Here is a 12,687-nt window from a genome sequence, read left to right as displayed (position 1 = left end):
GGCCTGGGAGGTTTCTATGGTAACCGTACTGCTAGCGACGCCGGGCGGCAACCTTTATCTAGTTGATATCTCCATTCGTTACTTGAAAAGTGGTAAAAGACCTAAAAGACGCTTTGAATGGCGGTACGGCACGGGCCTCTGGGGGAGCGGTGCCTGTTTCTTCTATGAAAGGAGACGATTTGCACCGTGCACGGACAAGGCGAGTGGTTTTCCGCGCCGCCGGGATGACGCGGCTTCGTGGGACGAACGTACCGTCCTTGTACTTCGGACTTCACTCCTATGGAACAAAATCCGATTACGCCGGCCACGACAGGATAATTAATTGCCTTGGGACATGACTGCTGCACGACTGCCCCATAGTAAGAGAATGTGTGCTTAGCACCATACTTCTTCAAGACCCAATCATTCATTCAAGATGAGATTATCTCACCAACTGGCGGGGAGCGACGTCTACGACGGTATCACCCTCGTTGGGGCGATGAACAGTCGACGGGGTTAAACCAAGAAGGACAGCACGGTGGTCTACAGAGGATTGTTAACGCCATCAAAAGAGACGGACGCCGGATAGGAGGTGTTCTTGCCGACAGGCCAAGTGGTCGTCCGGAAGTTTACCGGCATGCAAAATGTCAATATTTTTATCTGGTGTAGCACGCATACCCGTGTTAAAGGGCCATGAAATGATTCTTTAACTTCTTCTTTCTTAGCCTTAACCCTCAACTCAAAAGAGAACAGTGGAATCATGCGGTCGTGACATGCTAGGGCACCGGTGCGATAACCCCAAGCTTCCACCGTGCTTTTTAAGCACACCATAGAACTTGTCATTCGCAAGTGCACTCATGTGCACTCATTGGCCACGAACGCGAATTGAAATATTCATCGACGAATTGATTTTTGACGAGCGAATACGCCCGAGTGACGCAGGTTTCGGTTCAAATTCGTGAGCTGGGATCGGCTGTCGTCATTTTGGCTTTTGTTGGCATTGCAAAGAGGATATTTAGAACCATACACACATGATGATAGCATCATAGCACACGGACATTAATGAGTACAAAACGGGCCCAGCTACAGAAAATAAATATTACACTCGTAAAAATAATTGTCTGTAACTTGTTAATTACAAAGACGAACACACCTCTGAGCATATAAATTTAATAGTGTGTGTTGATGCATGCTTATAGAGCAGGTCATTTCATATACGTCATTTGAGCAAACGCCAGCTTGTCACTTGAAAAAAAGAACACTGCGATCAAATGTAAGCTATTGCAACGAAAGGACGTTTATCAAAGTCTTCAGAACTGTCAATTCGTAAAATCGTCGATTAGTACAAAAGGTTAAAGGTCGCAGGCACTTCCTCGCTTAAAGTTGCTGTGATTATTCGGTGACCCAGGGCTGAAACAACTTCCCCTAGGCCCTACACGCGATGTATACCTTTCGTTTCGATTCTCAGAAATTCCAACGTTCAAAGGAAGCTCGAAAATGCGAAAATGTTATGTTAAAAGCTATATCGTAAGGTCGTTGAATAGTACAAAACGTAAAGATCGCAGGAGCTTCCTCGCTAAAAGTTTGTGATCACGCGGTTACCTGGGGCTGAAGCAACTTCCCCAAGTTCCAACATGCGACGCATACAATTCGCATTGATTCTCAGACATTCCAACGTTCAAACAAGGCTAGGAGTATGCGAAAATTGCATGCAAAATGTCTTATCGATCCTCGAACACATCCAGGAATACGAGCACCGCTACGGCGATATGACTGATGCTGTCGCACAGGTGGTAATATCCAGAGCGATCTTGCACAGAAAACGTATAAAGTCTCATTCTTTTAGATCTTCACGTTATACCTGCGTCAGAGAGCACGAAGAAGTCCGAAATCATCGTCAAGCAGCGGCACATTACGACTACCGCGCACCGAACAAGCTAGTATCCACCAGCTCTGGGCGCTGCCATCTTACCGGCAGACTTGTACCGTACGCATTACAAGTAATCAAATTACTTGTAATCGATTACTTTTTCAAGTAATTTTGTAATCAGTCGATTACTTTTAGTAGGCAGTAATCACAAGAGTAATCTGATTACTTTTTGAAGTAATAAAATTACTTGTAACCGTTACAATTTGTCCACGGGACGCTCCCCCCCCCCCCCCCCCCCCCCGGGCACACGCCTTTTTTTTATGAAATGAGAAAAATAAAATTTGCTTTTTTTTTTCGAACGGAAAAAAGAAAGATTTTTGCGGAGCTGTAGGAAACAAGGTCAATCTCTTTCTATGTACAGTCTCTGTAAAATGTCCGTTTTTTTTTTTCGATCTGAGAATGGGAGTGGAAAGCCCCAGGAAAGCCGCAGTGCGTGACAAAGGCCATTCAGGGCGGAGTTTGAGGAAGCAGAATGTAGCTTTGTGAGTCCTTCGTTCAAACTAGCCCCCACACGCACACACACACAGAAATAAAAAAAAAAAAATCCTGCTTAGGGTACCTACTCGCAGCCCGTAGGAGAACCAGAACCGAAGAATGCCTAAAGCGGATGCAAAATATAACAAAGGCAATTGAAATATTTCCCCATTTCCCCTACGTGGTCTTTGTGACAAGCAATGTTTCGAGTTGAGAAGTGGTCGGGGTAGGGTGCCTTCATGTCCCGCTTCGCCCTAGGTCGGGGTGATCTCTTCCGCTAATGGATACTACATATGATCCGTTTCAAATCCTGGAGCTGCTGCTCTTTTGTATAACATGCGAGCTCATCCACATGTGAATAATAAAACGAGCGACGCAAACTTTGAGCGACAACCCTTGCTCAAGCTTAACAAGATCTAGAACCCCCTCCGCTCCCCCCCCCCCCTCCCACACACACACACACACACACACTCACACTGGCGAACGCCCAAATCATTAAACGTCTTCAAACGAATTCTATGCTTGTGTCCGCATTGTGAAGGTGCAACGAGCACGAAGAGGGAGCCAGTTTTTCTTCTTCAATACTTGTGCAAATGTGAAATATAGGGTGGAAGTAGTTCATTGTTGAGCGCTAAAGATGTAACTGTTCCCACCATAAAGTAATCGGTAAAGTAACGATTACTTCTTTAAGTAATGTCCAATTACTTTTGCCGTCGAGTAATCAAGTAATCTAATCGAATACTTTTTAGCCAAGAGTAATAGTAATTGTAATCAATTACTTTTTTTTAGTAACGTGTACAAGACTGCTTACCGGTGACATCACGGCTCTTGCGAGGTCACGTGACAGGTAGTCACTCGGTTGCTAAGGAAACCAAGCCAGCTCAGCTCGTTGCTATGGTACCGCGTGTGACCAATCACGGTGAGAGGCGGCACAGGGAAAAGCGTGGCGCTACTCTGGCAGCTACGCTGCCATATCGAGTGGCTCTAGAATAACCGTACGCCGTTTGCGGCACGCGCATTTCGGTATGTGTGCAGGAGCCAGTATCTAACCCTCGTGTATCTTGGCGCGTAACAAGCACGGTTCAATGTCATCCTTGTAATTTTCAAAGCTAATGGCTGAACGGTGCGCGACATCAGGACTGAATGTATGCTCACACAACGAGACGCTAGGTTCCCTTGACGCGACGCCTTACGTTTCTGCTTCAAAAGAATGTGCATATAAGTCATCACCTGCAAGCCTGCAAAGCGAGCTCCTATTCCAGCTATTCGGCCATCAACCGCCAACACTTCGACATCGCCGTTATGACTAATGCGGAGAGCAAGTTGTCTGCCTCTTGCGTAGGGGCTGCGGTGACGTCAGAACTACCCCAAGCTCTGGTTGCCTTTGATTGAAAGGATAGTGGGTGACCTCAATGCTAGACGCCATGAGGTTTTCCCACTATTTTTTTCAATCAGCCAATAAGAGCTCGACGTTCTGACATCATCGCAACCCCCTGTGCAAGAAGCATGCAAAGTTGCGCTCCGCATACGTACCACTACCTGTAAACCAAAGACAGCCACAAGAGCTTGGCAGTGGCGGCACAGTAACAACCGAACAGCTCTCGTTGCATGCCTTTGAGCTGATGGACTGATCGCTTGCATTGAAAAGTTGATCATTCTAAAAAAGACCAGCTTCTCTGAAACTGCCTGATAACTCGCTTATCCCTCCCATCTTTTCATGGCTAAATTTTGAATCTGAGGCTATCGTTGTTCATTCTGTGATTGTTAGACCTGGGCCGGTTTGCTAGAACAGCGTCGCAGCTGAGACTGGGTGAAAGAAAGCACTGCAAACGCTGGGGCGCCCAAGTGTCTTGAGACGCGGTTTGTTTGAGTCCCGCTCAGCTCGTGCGCTGGCTTTGGAATTTCGTTTATTCCTCCAGTCTCAGCTGAGACCAGGGCTTACTCGCTAGAAGCAGCGTCTCAGCTGAGACCAGGGGAAAGAAAGCACTACCAAAGCCGGCGCACGAGCTGAGCGGGACTAAAGCCGCGTCTCAAGACACTCGCGCGTCCAAGCCTCTGCAGTGCTTTCTTTCGCTCAGTCTCAGATTAGAGTTCCTGTATATATGCTCCCTACGTGAGCCAGAGCTGCGCGTTTGATTCCACGTGCCGCGTGCCGCCCTCGCCGCTATTCGCCGAGGTCCGATCACGTGAGGAGCCGTATCAAGTGTCGTGCAGCAAAGTAGACGTTGCATGCGCCCCGGCGTACGTTCCCCGGCTTTTGAGCGCGCCGCGCGCCTCGAACGCGCGGCGCTGCTATTCGCCGAATTCAGTCACGTGAGGAGCTGTATCCACATGCCATGCATAAACGCGCAACTCTGGCTCCCGTAGGGAGCCTATACAGGAACTCTATATCAGATGAGACAGTGGTGCGGCCTGGCGATTCTTTTCCGAAAACAAAAGAGCGCGCGTCAAAGGAGAACTTTTCCCGCTACACATTGGCGAGTGGTATCGTGAGCAGAAAGTCGCGGAGCAAGAGCGCCTAACGCGCTCCTGCTCCGCTACCCAGATAAAATATCTGCCCGTCATTGACTTGGCCGATACCGAGGCCCTGCGGTTGCAGAAGGCCGCAAAACTCGCTTGCCCCCCACCTTTGCACCGCTTTGTGAGGAGAAAATATCGCAGTGCCACCCTGTGCTGTGCTAGTTTGTGTTTTCGATCGTTTTCTCGCGCGTTTTATATATACGCTTTACTCACGCGCCAAATAACAGCTGCCATTGCTGACCTTCTCTCGTCTTTCCCAGATGCCGAGCCACTGAAATGGGCATTGACCAGCCTCCACAAAGGCTAATGCTGGGGAGAAGGACACAATAAAATCTAAAAGGGCAGTAACATCGTCTGCTACGGTAATGATAAAATGAAGTAAACGAAATAAGAGGAAACAAAAAGCGAAGGTCGGTTATGGCGGCGCCCATGCAGAGCTGCTGCAAAGCGTCTATATACTCTGTTTCATACTAAATGTGCAAAGCTGTCAAAGTTACTGGCGCGTGCGCGTGGCTTCATCTAGGGTCTTGTTTGCGCGAGAACGCGTGCAAATGATCAACGAGATCAAGCCCCATGCTCGCCTCAGTAGCTTTGACAGCGTTTCACACTTAGCATGAAGCAGAGTATAGTTTTGCGGCGTTAGCCACTGATGGATGAGAAAGAAGAAGGGACGTAGACAACCGCCTTTTGTCTGTGTCTCCACAGTTTTTGAAGTCCGGGATGCCTAAAAACTGTTGCGTTCCACTTTGTAAGTCAAATGCTGCGAGAAATCCGGAACTCTGCTATCACGAGCTGCCTTCTGGAGGGAACTTCCGGGATGCCTGGTTGAAGAACATTTCACGACAAGGCAGCGAGAAGGGCCAGCCAGCGGCAACCAAGCTCCAGGAGCGTCGTGTGCTCCCTTCATTTTACGGTGGACTACAAAGTAGGGATGAAGCGGAAGTTGCTGCGACCGATAGCGGTGCCGACTCATTTCCCATTGTATCCGTCCTACATGCAACCAGCAGATTCAAAAAGCGCAGAACGCTTGTTCGTGTTCCATCTAACGTCGAATGCGGACGGTAAAAGTCAACAACGCAAAATGCAGTCCCTTGCAGAAATAAGACCTGCTGTTGATGAGTGCGGGGCTATTGAACCTTGCCTCCAAAAAGAGTTTAAAGTGGAAGAATGTCATACGTCATTCAATTTGACAGGCTTCATGGAAGATGCCAGGAAAAACGCGCACTGCCTTCAAATGCAAGCCGAACGGCTGAACGAGCGAATGGAAAAGTTGCGACAAACGTGCGACGAATTTCAAGAGAGATTAAAGCAGTATGAAGAGGACAGAGCTGTGCAGGCCTTGATGAATGTTTCAAAAGCCGCATTGGAAGGTGACAAGACTGCAAAATTTGCCCTGGAACAAATAATTAATTTTTACAAGGCCAGGCCAGCATGGCAAGAACCAACGCTGAGAGAATGCGTACTATGGAAAGCGACATCATGTAAAGGATATGACCACGTACGCGCAAGGAAACTCTTTAAACTGCCCTGCCGAAGTACGTTGCAGTAGTTTGTCGGGTCGTCCACGGGAGAGGCCGGGGTCACCAGTCTCATCAAAGAACGGCTGCAAGTGGAAAGAAAAGGTCTGCGCTCAGAGAAGGAGCCCTACTGCAGCCTCATCATTGACGAAATGTCGATCCAGTAGAAAGTAATTTATGATCGACAAGTTGACAAGATTTGTGGGCTTGTTGACATCATATGCGAAGCTCGATCAAGAGCCACTAAAGTAGCCAACAGCTAGGCTCCTTTGCTTCGTGCTACGTGGGCTTTCTACAGCTTACGTGATTCCAGTCTGCTACTTCTTTACGAGAAATCTGAAGCACGACCAGCTCCGGATCTTTACGCTCAGTGTCATGGAGGTGGTTGAAGAGGCAGGATTTCGGATATTTCGCATCGTCATTGAAAACCACCAGAGCAACACCGCGATGTTTCGACAGATGTCTGACAACAACACGCTCCAGCATGTTGTGCCGCACCCGGTACGTGAAGATGAACCGTTGTACCTTTCTTTTGACCCCAATCACCTCATCAAAAACCTCAGGACGAATCTGCTAGAAAGAGAGATGTTTGATGGAGCACAGACGATCAAAAGTGGCTTTTTTTAAAAAAAAGCCCTCTACAACATTCGGAAGAATCTGTTGGTCAAACCAGTGCGACTTCTGAGCCGAGCTCATATGGAACCAAACAATCTAGAGAAGATGAAAGTGTACCGCGCAACGTTAATATTTTCACCTGTAGTAATCAGCACCCTCGAGTACCTGCAGAAAACTCCTCAGTCCCACAAGAGGGCTCCAGCATTCGAGGATTGTAGCTCAACCATCACATTTATGAAAACCGTTGGAATGTGATACGACCTTCATGATATCTCTGGCTGGAAATCCAGACAAATGCCTTTCGTCAGAACAGAAGACGATCGGCTGTCATGGCTTGAAGTTGATTTCATCAGCTACCTTGAGGATATTAAACTCGAAAGCGCGAAGTCTTGGGTCAAGTCCCTTACGAAAGAGACATATATAATGCAACCATAATCACAACCAGATCAACGGTCGCCGTCATTGAGTATCTCCTGACTGACCTCAAGTGAGCACAAACTTTTTAAGCAAAATAGTGTTCTTGTGAGGCAAAAACTTGCTTCTAGAATGTATTCTTTTGCTCACTTCTTTTTTTTTTTTCAGATTCAAGTACGTTCTGACGCGACCTCTCAACAGCGACCTGGTTGAGTCTCTGTTCAGCTGCTTCCGCCAATTCAATGGTGGTAACGACCGAGTTTATGCCAGAACAGCAGTTTTCACGGCAGAAAAGTTGTTCAAGGTTCGTTCGTTATATTGCAACCTAACTGACCTTATTTCCGGCGTTAAGCTTCTCGAAAACACTGTCAGTGCAGACCGATCAAGTTTTGTGCAGGTTGGCTTTTTGAAATTTGCCAGAAGTGGAAATGCGCCCTCTAGTTCTGAGTGCCACACGGCACTGAAATGTGCCAGCTCCACTCGTGAGACAGGAAATACTGCAGTTCCTGAGACAGCTCTTGGCGTGCTTTGGAAAATTCAGCACTTGATGAAGTACAATGAAGTCCCTTCTGAACATGAGTTCGCACCGCTAACTTATACCCCTGTTACACGGGCACACTTAACCGCGGTTAACTCAGCTTTAACTGCGGTTACGTGGCAGCACAGATGCCGCACTATACCATCGGACAGCTATTTCAAAAGAAGTGAAGAGAGCGCGTGCACTTCTTTGATGGGTGCTCAAGATGCTCAAGCGCACGTTCGCCCATAGCTCTGACTGCATCGCCGCAGAATGTTGTCGGCAAGTATTGTGCGCTAATTGTGGTTTAGCGTAACTGCAGTTAAGTGTGCCCGTGTAACAGGGGTATTACATGATTCGCACTGCTAACTTACACGGCTGGCTACTTGGCCTTCGTTTGCGAACAAAAGGTGACAATTTTTATTTGTAGAAATTGTCGTGATTTCAAACTAACTAGCTGAAACATTCAGCCTAGCAAAGCAATAGAAATGTCTGAGTGGAAGCAAGGAAGGCTAATCTGTAGAACCCGCTCAACTTTGCAGGTGACGTGTCCTGAATGCAAGCTGCAACTTAAGGGAAATGCATCACGTGACAGAGCATATCAGTTCGTGTTCAGCCTTAACCAAGGAGGACTCAGCTATGCACGACCTGAAGCTGTGTGGCTGTGCAAGCTCGTCTGAACCTTTGTCGAGAGGGTACAGGCGGCAGAGATTCGTCGTTGTGGACAAATCCGCAAGGTCCCCTCAAGCGCTGTGCTTCCACACCGTATGGACTGCCCGCTGATGTGGTGCACAAACTGCAGAGACCCGTGCCACAGCGAAGAGCTCTGCGAGCTTTTTCTCAGGAAGCTCCTCAGACCTTTTTGGCAAACTGGGCTGGTGACCTGAACCGCCCACTAGAGAATATATTGAGGCTTTCGCGGAAGCCTCTTTCCCGAAAGGTACTCCGCTTGTGAGCTATATGACTCCCTTGATCTCTTTGTGAACAATGAAGTTTATTTTGTTGAAGCTATGCACGAGGAATTCGTTTCTTATTGTCCTTCACAGATAAATAAAAGACACTGCTCCAGCGTGCTCCAGCGTTGGTTAAAACATACGGCCTAGCTATATCCAACTATAACTGGTAATAGAGACGGGGCACCACTTACGGGAACAATTAAACGACTATTCGCTCATACTGCGAGCTGAATGCTGCTCTAATGTGCAGCCTGCAGCTGAGTGAGCTCCTCGCAGAAAGAATCATGTGCTTTGATTCCACACAAATTTGTCACACCTCTCATGCAATGTGGCACTGGTTTCAATAGACCCTTTCCAAAATTTTATGCCATCTGGTGGTTTGTAAAGCAGTTTAGGTTTTGCCATATCAATGGCTGAAATGAACTTGTATCGGCATCGTCATTTTCACAAGTCGACGGCACGCGAGGAATCGTTCAGCGTGAATTCTTTCTCGATCACTTTGAGTTCGATAGTGACCAACAACCTGCATTCAGAACAAAGCTCCAACCCACTCAGATGCCTCGAGAAAATTATCTACACCAAAGTGCTTTAAAGCCGATTGTGTGCCGCCCACAGATTGACTGAATCTGAGTTATTAGAAATAAACGTTTACGTAGCTCTTGTGTTCCATTCCCACCTCGCGTCGTACTGACCCCCCGAATGTACAGACCTCGCAAGATCCGCTTAGGAGCATCTTCAACGTCTTCCTTTATCAATCACTAGAAGGCCGCCATTGCTATGGCACAGATACCGTTCCTCTCTCGCCGATAACGAGCTCCACGGCTGGCGCTGCGGGGTAAAGTGGAACTATCGCTCTATCGGGCGGAGTGAAGCATACGGCAGGCCGCTCCCAAGGGGAGTTCTAATCGAACGGCCGTGGTTCTAGTAAGCCGGCACAGGATGTAGGATAGGCAGGTGGGTCATTCCATGCCAAAGGAGACGGCAATTTTCGTCATATTTTATATATGCTTGAAAAAAATAATATGAATAAAGACACATTTGAAAGTAAGGATGGCTAAGTTTGAGGGCTGAATTATGTTTATTTTTGCTGACGTCATGCTCCAAAGTGCAGGGAATTTGAGAAAACCTGTATTTCAAAACATTGCTGAAAAAAAGCTATTCTTACCACATAATTTTACGTTTGCACGCAATCAAGCATAAATATATTCTATCTTATCTTGAAAGGAAAACACCTTACGCCGCCATTTTGGCTCCAGACAGGCACTCCAAACCGAAGCAAATTTTTAAGATTTCTTGATTTTTTTGAGTCAACTTAAAATTAAAATTTGACTAAGAAACTTTTTCTACTTATTTTCATAAACCTTATACTCCACTAGGTTGCATTGCAACAGTAAAAAACTATTCGGACAGTTTTTAATTAAATGGGGAATATGACACTTTCTTCAAAAACTGCCCTATAGAGGGTGAAAAAAAGCCATGTGGGCAATGGTGCTCGCATTTTCTGAAATAGCCAAAAGTTTAACCGACCCCATCTGTTCAACATATTAAAAAATTAGAAAAGTACTTTTTGTTATTTTGGAGAAATTATTTTTTTAAATATGAGGCAGAACGGCATCACCTCCAGGCGTCCACCTCGTCGGGAACGCACGCCGTCGTCTGGTACGGTCGAGTGAAACACTGCACGGGGAACTTAATTTCGTTAAGTATATTTGTATAGCTAACGCTAAGAATCTTGACATTATGACACGTCTATTTATAGTGACTACAGAGTGCATATTTTTTTCCTCTAAACTATATGTCCGGGTGCGCTTGCAACTTGAATAGCGACAACTCGAAATATTGTTTGGGATACTTTTTATCAAAGCCGAAACAAAGCACATTTGCAGCTCACCGACTTTTTTGTTTCTTATGTAGATAAATATAAAATATAGTCAAGAAATACTATATCAAATTTAGAATATCAGTGTTTCATTATCTTTCAGTTCATGTCATAGGCTAGAACACTGCGCACGTCTGGAACGTCACAGGTGTGAACCGTCTGCTGCGATGCCTTAAATTCGCATGGAAAACTCTTCCTGCACGACAGACGTGGGTGTTATTTTAGCCACCACGTAATACTATTCTTTTGGCACGCTAATTTGAAGGCTTTAATTCCACTTTACATGTGCTCAGGTGACTGGAGACAAAGCCGTCGTCTACTAACCGAGTTTGTGAACGCGGACGGTTCATCAAAATGGGTCAGCAGACGGCGCGTCTTCACTTTTTGGTCATACTGCGTTTGCTTGTAAAAAATGAAATAGTGAACGCTGGAGATCGTAAACGATGCCGAGCGATAACGGTGATTTTCCTCCTTTTCAAAAAAAAGGTATTGGGGTGCAAATAGATAGTGCAACTGAAATACAGAGAGTGAAACATTTAAAGAAGCAGAACATCAAGAGTGGATATTCAGGCCGACGGCCATTCGAAGGTTATAACAGAACAAAAGCATGTTGCGGGTTTACCACTTGTAAAATATATGTCTCCCCTATATGAAAAAAGTTCTGTGTTGTGCTCCTATCGAAAACCCCTAAATATGAGTATTCGCCTGCCCTTTCTGGTATATTGATATCTTATCTGAGTGACATCTGTAAATAGTATTTCTGGACTATATATTACATTCATGTTCATAAGAAAAAAAGAAATGTCGATGAGCTACAAATGTGCTTTGTTTCGGCTTTGATAAAAAAGTATACCAAACAGTATTCGAGTTGTCGCTATTCAACTTGCAAGCGCACCCAAACATATTGTTTAGACCAAAAAAAAAAAAAAAAACCCTTTCTAGTCACTATAAATAGACGTGTCATAATGTCAAGATTCTTAGCGTTAGCTATACAAATATACTTAACGAAATTAAGTTCCCCGTGCAGTGTTTCGCTCGACCGTACCAGACGACGGCGTGCGTTGCCGACGAGGTGGACACCTGGAGGCGATGTTGTTCTGCCTCAGATTTAAAAAAATAATTTCTCCAAAATATCAAAAAGTACTTTTCTAATTTTTTTATATGTTGAACAGAGGGGGTTGGTTAACCTTTCGGCTATTTCAGAAAATGCGAGCACCGTTGCCCACATGGCTTTTTTTCACCCTCTATAGGGCAGTTTTTGAAAAAAATTGTCATATTCACCATTTAATTAAAAACTGTCCAAATAATTTTTTACTGTTGTAATGCAACCTAGTCCAGTATAACGTTTATAAAAATAAGTAGAAAAAGTTTTTCAGTCAAATTTTAATTTCAAGTTGTCTAAAAAAAAATCAAGAATTCTTAAAAATCTGGTTCGGTTTGGAGTGCCTGTCTGGACCCAAAATGGCGGCGTAATGTTTTTTTTTCCTTTCAAGGTAAGATAGAATATATTTATGCTTGATTGCATGCAAACGTACAATTATGTGGTAAGAATAGCTTTTTTTCAGCAATTTTTTGAAATACAAGATGTTTTCTCAAATGCCCTGCACTTTGGAACATGACGTCAGCAAAAATAAACATAATTCAGCCCTAAAACTTAGCCATCCTTATTTTCAAATGTGTCTTTATTCATATTATTTTTTTCAAGCATTTCTAAAATATGACGAAAGTTGCCGTCTCCTTTGGCATGGAATGACCCAGGTGGGAAAACAAACACTGAAACCTGCCGCGGCAGTGCGACCGGATTGCGTCCTCCTGGCGGCTTCTGATCGGCAGGTACTTCTGCCTTACGATAGATGGTGCGGCGGTATACGACGCCTGGGTACAAA

General features: G+C 45.5%; 1 pseudogene; it reads left to right on the top strand.

The window, feature by feature from the left end:
• Nucleotides 1–5,623: 5,623 nt before the first annotated feature.
• Nucleotides 5,624–8,921, top strand: LOC115308634 (annotated as a pseudogene).
• The last annotated feature ends 3,766 nt before the right edge of the window (nt 8,922–12,687 follow it).

This window comes from Ixodes scapularis, unplaced genomic scaffold, assembly GCF_016920785.2.
Source record: "Ixodes scapularis isolate PalLabHiFi unplaced genomic scaffold, ASM1692078v2 PGA_scaffold0__279_contigs__length_252992795, whole genome shotgun sequence".
In the NCBI taxonomy this organism is placed as follows: Eukaryota; Metazoa; Arthropoda; class Arachnida; order Ixodida; family Ixodidae; genus Ixodes; species Ixodes scapularis.
The sequence above is the reverse complement of the archived record's forward strand: the minus strand, read 5'-3'. Positions and strand labels throughout refer to the sequence as shown.